Source organism: Gymnodraco acuticeps, unplaced genomic scaffold (genome assembly GCF_902827175.1).
Source record: "Gymnodraco acuticeps unplaced genomic scaffold, fGymAcu1.1, whole genome shotgun sequence".
Classification (NCBI taxonomy): Eukaryota; Metazoa; Chordata; class Actinopteri; order Perciformes; family Bathydraconidae; genus Gymnodraco; species Gymnodraco acuticeps.
Window position 1 is genome coordinate 329,396 of NW_022990921.1, and position 11,534 is coordinate 340,929.

The window sequence follows — 11,534 nt, forward strand, 5'->3', positions numbered from 1 at the left end:
GTGCTAGTATGTTTCCTAACAATGAGCTCTTGTGGCCATGTGAGTACAAATCTATTGCAGGTATTTAACATTAATAGGTACCAGCCACTTTGTATATACTGTAAGAACTAGTGCTGTCAATTAATACAAAAATGTATGTAGAAGAAGAACTGGGAGGGATGAAACCCTCTTTAATGGTCACACATGCAGAGCACACAGCACACAGTGACATGTGTTCTCTGCTTTAGACCCATCCTAGTAGGAGTCTAGTACGAACAGTGGGCAGCTATTGGACAGCGCCCGGGGAGCAATGGGAGTGGGGGGGGAAGGGCACCACGGCAGGGCAGGAGGTGAACTCGGACCTCTCCAAGTAGAAGTCCACACTCCATATTTAGGTCTGGTCGGGGACTTGAACCGGCTCCCAGTCCAAGCCCCTACTGACTGAGCCACTGCCGGACATGTATGTTTATCACAATAATATTCTGGGACTTTAACTGCAGGATTTGCTCATGTTTAATTTAAAAAGTCAAGTAAACTGCCTTTTATTTTAAGTGAATTACAGTACTTTAGTAAATGGGCAAATTAGATATAGCTAGATCAGGAAATGGCAACTTTCTTTGAGCATGCATACAAAGATAAAAACCGTAAAAATATATTGTGAGTGTATTACATGTTCTCTGGCAATATAAAGCTCTTCCACTTCAACAAATTGCTGTTATCAGATAAAAAGCAGCTTTACCACTTCCGCTTTTTTTCTCAAAGTGAACAACTCTTTCCTGAAAGTCATCTTTGAAATGATGTGCACTTTTTATATTTATGATCAGCAGCAGTACTTCATAGGAAAGACATTTGTGTTTCTCAGCATTTCAAATTAAGATCCCCGCTTTCACAACAATGTCATGCTATTCTCTTTTTATTAACCAGTAAAACAGATCTAGACAGGATCAATACATCTTAAATATTATTCATCTTTATGGCTTTGTAAGATTATATGTCTCTATTTAACACAATGGACATGATTATCACACTTGTTTCAGTCTTAAATCTGTATTGTCAATGTGCTTTGGCAATAGTATGTTTTAAATATGGGCATGTCAATAAAGCTTGATTGAATTTGAGTTCTTACAACACAGAAAACACCAGAATGTGAACATTAATATAATTTCACTAATAGTGAATGGCCTAAGCAACCCAATTAAATAAGTGCTTACACAAGGTGGAGATATTGTATTTACGGAACCCAAGTCTAGAAACTGCTGATCACAACCACGTTTTTGTTGTATTTAAGAGAATAATGAAAGGGGTGTCTTAATAAAAATGAGATGTCCTGAGGCGGCTTCTTTTTTTTCTTGAATCAGCAATTTGCCCCAAAACAGAGGAAAGCAGGCAGTGAAAGTACATCAGAAGCAGTTAACCGAATATTTTCCGGAATGACGGAAAAATCTGAAAGCAGTCTTGTCATTTTGACGGATTATAACAAACTCAGAACAGCGCCAAAGTTTCCCCGCAGCAGGGCTCTGGTGTTATGCCGTGTTATGGATGCCCGCCAGAAGGAAATGATGATCCAAACCTAACTTTGTCGTACAGATCATTGACATGTCTGTGAGTTTATGCTTTACGCTATGGCGCGCTACCGCGAGGTGCAGTGGGTCAAAAAAGTCTAGCGCAACCTCTGATCAGAAGTGTGGGGGACTTCAACAAATTGACGAAACATGCATTGAACATTTGACCGAATAAAATTGGTGGGAAGTCAAAAATCCAAAATACATTGTACTAGAAATTAGGGGTGGGGGAAATAATCGATACAGCATAGTATCGCGATACTTTGCGTGGCGATATTGTATTGATGCACGGACACCAAGTATCGATATTTTATTATATAAACTGTATGGTCGTACACTTGACTGATGATTTCAAATGTATTGAAAATACATTTAAGCTACATCCATATGAGCATTACTTTAGAATACCATTAAACAAGTGAACTTCAAATAGTTAGTGAAGTTATAATACATTATATAAACAAATTAAGACACACACCACATTTTTACATTACAGTTAACACTAACCATGTGCCTCTTCGGGGGTGCTAATACTTAAATGTAAACTTTATCTTTTGATATCACCGTTAATATCTGTACTTTATCTCCGTTCTTTTTCTCCGTCAAGTTTTTGCTTTGGGAACAGTAACTTCCTGCTAATAGCGCAAAGTTGCCTTCAAAATAAAAGCACGTCAGGAAGTTACGTTAAGACATGTTTACAATTGCAAAGAAATCAACAAAAACAATGCCACACAAATTAGGTTATTTACATAAACTATTCATATTGCAAATACATTTGTTTAAAGGGAAGACGGACATGGATATGAGCCATGTGATTTGCAATATCGCAAAAATACAATATTTAGCATATTGTAAAATCGCAATACTATTGTATCGTGGTTTAAGCATCGCAATAGTATCGTATCGTATCGTGGGGAGCCTGGTGATTCCCACCCCTACTATAAATACATAAAGCTGCATGTATTAAGGCCCTGACACACCAGGCCGATTTCAGCTGTTTTTGTAAGTCGGGAGACGAAGCGTGTCCTGTCGCCCAAACTCAATTTGGTGTGTCCCGCACCGTCGACCGTGAACGCCTTATTTGGACAGCCTGTCCCGATGCATGGCCGATTCAACATGTTGAATCGGCCATGCATCGGGTCTGGCAGTCGGACCAAACAATCACTCTGATTGGCTGTTCAGTTAGTGAATCAGTGCATGAGAAGCGAAACGGAAGTGAGGGACGTAAACAAACGATTTAAGAAGGCACACACCAAGCCCCCAGGAAGTGCGCCGGACACAGATGAAAATATTCGTGGTGGCCAAACGGCGGTACTGCACATCCGTTTGGTTGCCAGGCCCGGAAACACTTTTTCCCATTGACTTACATGGGGAAAGAGTGGTCTGTAACTCGTTGGATTTTTTTTTTTTTAACTAAATAAACTACCCAGTATGAACGTTTGTATAGCCCTTATTAAAAAAATTCGTTCCTCAACTTGTAAAAATGTGCTAATAACGTTATTCTGAGAGTTATTTCCCTCAGCATTATGAACGTGCATCTAACCCACGGGACCGCGCCGCCCGGCACGTTCAAGTTACGTGTTCAGCACTACATGAGTTTATCTTTACCCATGGATGCACAATAACAACGGACCCATATCGCCTTACTGCCATCCCACGGAGCTGTAATAATGGATATATATTGCACATGTTTGCTGTAATTCATCATTTGTCCATCCATCCATCCATCTTCTCCCGCTTATCCGTGGTCGGGTCGCGGGGGTAGCAGTTCCAGCAGAGAGCCCCAAACTTTCTTTTCCCTGGCGACATCAACCAGCTCTGACTGGGGGATCCCAAGGTGTGAAGCGGCTGGGATGAGGATCAGCACCTCCAAATCTGAGGCCATGGTTCTCAGCAGGAAACCGATGGACTGTCCACTTCAAGTAGGGAATGAGTCCTTACCCCAAGTGAAGGAGTTCAAGTATCTCGGGGTCTTGTTCTCGAGTGAGGGAACAATGGAGCGTGAGATGGGCCGGAGAATCGGAGCAGCGGGAGCGGTACTGCAGTCGCTTTACCGCACCGTTGTGACGAAAAGGGAGCTGAGCCAGAAGGCAAAGCTCTCTGTCTACCGGGCCATTTTCGTTCCTACCCTCACCTATGGTCATGAAGGATGGGTCATGACCGAAAGAACGAGATCGCGGATACAAGCGGCCGAGATGGGTTTTCTCCGCAGGGTGGCTGGTGTCTCCCTTAGGGATAAGGTGAGAAGTTCGGTCATCAGGGAGGGACTCGGAGTTGAGCCGCTCCTCCTTCGCGTCGAAAGGAGCCAGTTGAGGTGGTTCGGGCACCTAGTTAGGATGCCACCTGGGCGCCTCCCTAGGGAGGTGTTCCAGGCACGTCCAGCTGGGAAGAGACCAAGGGGTAGACCTAGGACCAGGTGGAGGGATTATATCTCTTCGCTGGCCTGGGAGCGCCTTGGGATCCCCCAGTCAGAGCTGGTTGATGTCGCCAGGGAAAAGAAAGAAAGTTAATCATTTGTAAAATAGTATATTACATGGGCTGTATGATGTAAATCTTGTACCGTAAATGTTGTATTGAATAAAGTTAATATTACCGACGTTAGATTAACGCCCCTGTAGCTTATTATTGCACTAAGAAGCGTATTGCACTGTGTGTGTATATATACAGTGCAATAATTATTTCATGCTAAATGAAGCTCTGTTGGATATCACTAGATCCTGTTACAACGTAATATAAGTAGCCTACATAACGATTGATGTGTACTGTACATTAGCATCATTACTAGCTAGCCGCTAACTGCCGCCTCGTTAATATCAAATCCATGATAACAACAATCCATTACCATGCTGTCATGAACGTGCAGTGCTGTTACGTGTACGCAAATTGACGTGCTTGATATGAACCAGCATTTTGGTTAAAGTTGCGCATGCGCTATGAGCGCACATACGGGTACTTCTCAGGCATGCCGGGTAATCTGTGACGTTTCATTCTCTCAAAAGTTGGGCCATTTTATCATCATGCGCTAATGAGCAACTCTCATAGGAATGAATGAGGCCCCGCCTCCCACGCTGTATCCAGTTCTTATTATACATCCATGGCACACACAGACTGATATTCATTTTCATCTCATCATGGCGATCTGGAATGACGCAAACGAAGACCTGCTCATCACATTGATCCAGGAGAGGCCAGCTCTGTACGACATCACAGAGAAAAGGTACTGGAACCGAGTAGTGAAAACCGGACTCTGGCGAGAGATTGAAACGCAACTTGGTTTCTCGGGTAAGATTATCTTTTTCATCAATTGAGCTCTTTAGCAGATATTGTTGGCTTTTTATTGTTTGCCAGCGTACAGTGACGTTAACGTGAAATGTAATTTGTTATTTCAACCTTGTGTTTTGTTCAGTGCTTGAATTGGAATGAAAAAGGTGCCAGTACTCTAAAATCAGCAACTTTTTCAAGTCAATTTTATATATACAGCCCACAAACAAGAATTTGGCTACTATAATGCTGGTGAGTTTGTCTCTTTACTACTGTATATTTTAGAAAGGTTCACTGTACTTAACATTTTTTATGATAGGCAGCGGATATGGCTAAACAGTAAGGTCAATATTAACTGAAAATATAGCAATCAAAGTCTAGATCTTCTGCTGAAGACACATGAAGCAGAGACCTTTCAGGTGAGAGCCCCTCTGGTGGTGTTCAACATTAATGACAAGGAAACAAAGCTCTGGTCAGAAGCATTTTTTATAAAAAGCTTTAACAAAATTAAGTATTTCTGTACATTTTGAATGCAATCTAACTTTCCAACTCAGAAAACGAAAAACGAAAAAGTGCCAAAAGTCTTCTCACATGGCTGAGCTGCTTTGCAATATACTTCACCACTGAAGAATACAAATATGTATAAAGTAAACTATGATGCAATCTAACTTTCCAACTCAGAAAAATGATAAAGAGCATGAACAAAGAACATGTAAAAACAAATGCAACATTTGCACAATCTAAAATGAGAAACTGTAACTGCAAGTAACAAAGTCTGAGCCATGGTAAAGAGTTACATTGAACACCAAGCTGATCAGATAACTCCCTGGTTGGTCTGAAGTCCTTCTATCTCCAGGATCTGTACAAATCGGCACATTATGCCAAAAGTCTTCTCACTGGGTGAGCTGCTTTGCAATATACTTCACATTGTTAGAAAAGGCTCCAGAAGGCCTTGGGGACATCAGTATCAGGGGCTGGAGCTGGACAGGCTCTTTCATCAGCACTTCTCCTTCCCTTTGCCAGCCAGGACCTCACATACTGTTCCGGATTGAACTGTCCTAGTGATGGTCCATTACATTTAATGAAAACCAGGCTGGACAGTCGGCTGACAGAGAGAGCATTCCTTTTTGCAGTAAGGATATCGTTCATGCAGCTGAATGCCCGCTCACACTCACTAGTGGAGACAGCGATGGTTCGGACTGCTTTCAGTAGAGGCTCCATGGCAGCAGGTGTACGGGATGCCCTGGTTTCCTTGTATTCGCCAAAGCCCTGAACAGTCTCTCTTCTGTCCACTTTCAGCACTTCGCACAAACGTAGCACCTCTACGTTCCCATACTGTACGTCTAACTCCTCTTCAGGCCAACTTCCAGGATGGATAACTTCCATGTCCTGGATTAGCTGATTGTCCCGGGCCTCCCGGCCATGTAATGGGATTTCTCTTGTGCTGACATGAGAGGAGGTTGTGGAAGTCATTCTGTGTCTCAGATTCTCTACCATACTGCGGAAAAACTGACCTGCATGAATCTGTACAAGCCTGCCATTCTCACGCAGGGCAACACCCTTGAAGGACTTCTCAGCTAGAGCTGTATGAACTGTAGTCATGTGTGGGCCAGGCATGGTGACCATGGATTCAAAAACTCGTATTTCTCGAGTTAAGAGCCTATCTGCTGTAGGCAGTGTCATCTCTCTTTTTTGGAGTTGCCGAGAGAGGTCGCTGAGCTCTGTGAGCGCATCGTACATCAGTCCCAGATTGCTGACAAACGTTGCAGATGTGAGCACATCATCCAGGCCCTTGTACTTTGCTCTGTCTCTGGAATCGCTGTCCGACTGCTTGCGCACACTGCGCTAACTGCCTCTGATTTTGGGGGAGGCATGGAACAAGGAATAGAGTTTGTCAAAAAAGATCTGGAAATGATTGAGCCCTGAGACCTCCTTGACCACATCCCCAACTGCCAGCTCTAGACGATGATTGGAGCAGTGCCACACAAACAGGCTTGGGAATTTACTACACAACTGGGTAGCAACGCCTGTTCTCTTCCCTAGCATGACTGAAGCCCCATCACATGCAAAAGAAACGAAACACTGACCTAAAAAGTCCTCGTTAAAATCTCTTCCAAGACACTCCATTAACGCCTTTGTGATGTCATCAGCCGTTGTTCCATCCAACTCGATCAGCTCCCAAAAAAACGTTTCGGGCTCAGCATCAGCTAATGCTGAGCGTAGACACACAACAAGCACCGTTTTAACCACTAATAGTGGTAGATTCATCGACCAAAACACAGAGTTTTCTTTGGTTTTCTGTAATGTCTTTTGCCATTTTTTTCTTCAGCTCATGAGCTATGTGGTCGATGATTTCGCCACAGGTTTTATTGGAGTGCAAAACCCTGCCCACGTTCAGCCCATTCAGTTTCTGTACATTCAAATCAATTGGCATGTCTGTGAATGGCCGGCTATGTTTGCCAATTTTATATGCCGTTCGAAAAACTCTGATAGTGGTGTCTAATTCAGATTTATGCATAGACTGCACTTGATGTTGAATAGTTTCACGTGAAGCAGATGTAAGGATGTCAGCAGCTTTTACATGGGCTTGTGATTCTTTATGTTCTTTGATTTTTTTTCTCAGGCTAGCTTGTTGTTTGCCCTTGTCAACACCGAAATGAGACACTGCACACTCACCCCATTCAGTTGACAGTTTCAGTCCTTGTCCAGTGTGTATTCCCAAAGATTTGACATCTCTGCATATCCGACATCCTAGCTTCTTATCTTTAAGAAGGAGCCATGCATTGGTCTTGCAAAAATATTGCACCTGGTCCGTTGTACAGCAGTCAGGTGCATCGCTTTGCCCGGTGTTGGTGGTGGCAGTTGCGCCAGCAGCAGCTAACATTAGAGGCTCTGGAGGAGGCGGCGGAGCTAGTGCTAATGCTAATGCACTAGAACTTGGAGCAGGAGGATCAACCAAAGAAAGCTCCCCATCAGACACAATTTCCAACACAGGCACAGCATTCTCTGTATTTGAAGTTTCTTCCGGCGACAACCGCTGTCTTTTTGCACTTTTATTAATCCACGCTAACATTTTAGAAATGCTAATTTGTGACGTGACTTGCTTTCCTTCTCTCGGGGGCGTGCCTGCTCTGTTCTATCACTCTACATAGCCACCCACTGGGTGGGAGTTGCACTGCATAAACACAACACACGTGCATCTAGGTATGTCAATTGTAAAGCATTAAAACATGGTTTTACTAACAGTTTTCAGTATGTTGTTACTTCGGCATTATTATTATTATTATTTTAAAACGTGTATTACTATTAAATCACGGTCAAATGGGTTAATTTTGACATAGTCGTTTCCACCACAGTATTTACATGGAGAAGATAAGCCCCGCCCCCTCTCCAGCACGTTCTGTTTGAATGACAGGAGTAAACAGCTGACAGCCGCTGTGAAACTCAAGCGGTTCGGCACCTCATGACGCATCTACTGAGTACCGGGCGGCTGTATATATATATATATGGATGTATAATAAGAACGGCGGGAGAGTGTTGAGTACTGGCACGGTGCATGAGTACCGGAGTACCGCCAGCATGCCGGTACTGAGCAAGAAGTGCCGGTACTCCATGGGTCAGAACCAGAAGTGCCGGTACTGCGTACCGGTGAGTACCGGCCCAATTCCAGCACTGGTTTTGTTGTTATCTTGTTGCTAGCTGGGCAGTTTGGCACTGCATATAGATATGAATTGGACATGCTAACTAGCCACAATGGTTACATCGTTTATTTGTGTGCTTCAGAGAAAGAGCTGAGGAAGAAGTTGGATTCTCTGCGAACCCAGTACACCCGGTACAGGAGACTTGCCCCTTCGGGTAGTTGTGGCGCACCAAAGACGGGCAGACAGCAGTGGATCATAACCAGGCTGCAGTTTGCACACACTATTTGTTGTTGTTTATATCACGCAGTCTGTTCTTCTTCTCTGTCTTCCGGTTGTTGCCTATTTTTAATGACGAATACACACTACCGCCGCCTGCTGGTAAGGAGAGTTATTGCCACTCACGCACTGAAGTCTTTGCGGTGTGTTCCCGTGCGACACATGGCCAAGACGCAGGAGAACACCGCGACGCAACAGCCGACGTCGGCGAGTCCTCTGGTGACTGCTTGGTGTGTCAGGGCCTTTATGCTTTGGCCACATGAGGAAGCTGTGGATTGCTTGATTGGAATTAGAAGTAAAGGTCTGTGTTTCGATGCCCAGCCCATACAATTAACATGTTGTGTTGATGTGTTATTGAACCCCACAAGCAATTGGCTTAACCAAATGTGTGGGGTTTTTGACAAATATGAAGAAGTTAAACTTTAAACATCCATGACAAACACTTAATCAGCCAGCCTTATTTTTCTCAGCTGCAGCTCGGGGCCGGTCCGAGCACACACACACACACACACACACACACACACACACACACACACACACACACACACACACCCCACGCAGCAACCAGGAAACAACACCAGTAATCCACCTCACACTGTCCGCTCCTCACAGCAGCGAGCCCCGCAACGTCCCGCCAACACGGCTCCCAGACCCCACGCAGCATTCTCATCGTTTTGTCATTGCATGGTGTCATTTTCTGGTTGCTAACAAACGCCATTGTAAAACATAATCACTGATGTTCAGCTGTAACGGTGGTGGACTCATCAGAACAGAGAGGGCGAGCTGACCAATCAGAGCACAGCGGGCTCATAAATACATGTTCATAAATCACAGAAAGTAAATAAAAAGCCTCTATTACTCAAGTACTGAGTATTATACAACTTTGAGGTCCTTTTACTCAAATATTTGTTAATGTATTGTTAATACTACTTTATACGTCTACATCGCATCTTAAATTACTTTTCAGATCAATAATTTAGAAAAATAACAATATGTTGAGTTTATAAAATATGATGCATTGTTGCAGATTATACTGAAAATATAAAGTAATTAGGATTAGCATCACCTCTATCAGCCACAACATTAATATTGTGTACACATAAATGCATCAATAATAAAACCAATTAAATATACAGGCTTATACAAAAATTCATTATTTATTTCACTGTTTTAAAATCACATAATCACATACATTAAATATATAATGGTTCGTTTTATTGCATTTCCTTTTTAATGACTTTTTAAATGTAACTTTGTAAATAATGTATCGGTCATGATGAAATGCTGTGTAATAACCACAGGCTATAAATAGAAAACGCACTCCGTCCCGCCCCCTTTCGTCTATCCGGCCATCTGATTGGACGGCTCTCCTGTCAGTCTGAGCTCAGCCGATCAGTTGCGTTTGGCTGACGTCACCTCGGATTTCCCCGCCACTCTCACTTCCCGTAAAATGAAGACAAAACAACAATCATGACGGCGGCTCTGACGGCTGACGTACAGCAGAAGCAGCTCATTGGCTGGCAGCAAACACAGCCACATTACTATTGGCTGGTTGTAGGCAAAACAGCTTCTCATTGGTCTGTAGAAGATCAGTCCAGCTGGTAAAACCCGCCTCCAATAGATTACCCACACACAGAAACAGAACAGGTAGATAGCCCCTGCAGGCTGACTTTGCTGTTTTATAACCTAAAAAATATATAGATATTAAGCAATAAATAGACATATACAACAATTAAATACAGATATATGTATACAACACTTAAATACATTCTTTTATCAGTATTTAATCCCTGAAATATTGTAAATTCTTATATAATAAAACGTTTTACAGACTTTGAAGTTGACGATGTGATGCCGTCAGATCAGAAACTTCAATTTCATTCATCAATCCCTGAAATGATGTGATGCAATAAACCTTTTTTCTACTTATTTTGACATAGCTTTTTTTTTTTATTGTGCATACATGCATTTTTTTTCTGTGTGTGTGATCCCTTTTTCTACAGTAAATATGATGTTACTATGATGTTTTGATTATTCATTGTATTTTCCCTTTATTTATTTATTTGTTTTTTTAAAGTGTGTTCTTACAATAATTATGTTTAATTATGTCCTTTTTCGAAATCATGTCTCACATTAAAAGCATATTCAAAGGAGGATTCAAAGGCTTTATTGTCATATGCACAGTAGTGTAGTTATGGCGATGAAAATCTTAAGTCCCCGGGTCCTTCAACAATGCAACATATATTAAAAAAATGGTGCAAGAAAAACTGAACAGTGACTCATGTGTGTAAGTAAATGCGTAGGCAGTAAAATATATGATAATCAGGGGTGTCCGAACTACGGCACGGGGGGGGGGGGCAACTGTGGCCTGTGGTCCATTTTTTATTGGCCCGCAGCAGATTCTAAAAGTATAATGGAATATGGCCCACACCTGAAACTTGTGCTTGTCTTATGTTGTATATTGTACACAGTATTCATGTGTTAATAAGCCTAATATTCAGTAAATTAAAGGTGAAAACATTTTTAAACAAATCTAAGTCGATAAAAAAAAGCCCAATAACTTATTTGCATATCAAGCTTGAAATATATATTCTCCCTTATTACAAGCAATCTGAGGCTTCTGTTTTAAGGGATGAGCTGCCAACACTTTTATATAACACAATTAATTAAACCTACATTTGACCTACATTTGAGTTTGCTAACTTGGTGGCCCAGCCCTTCATATATTTTTCTGTATGTGGCCCTCAGTGGAAAAAATGTGAACACCAGGGAACAAGATAAACTAAAAACATAATGTAAAAAATAAATACTGTAC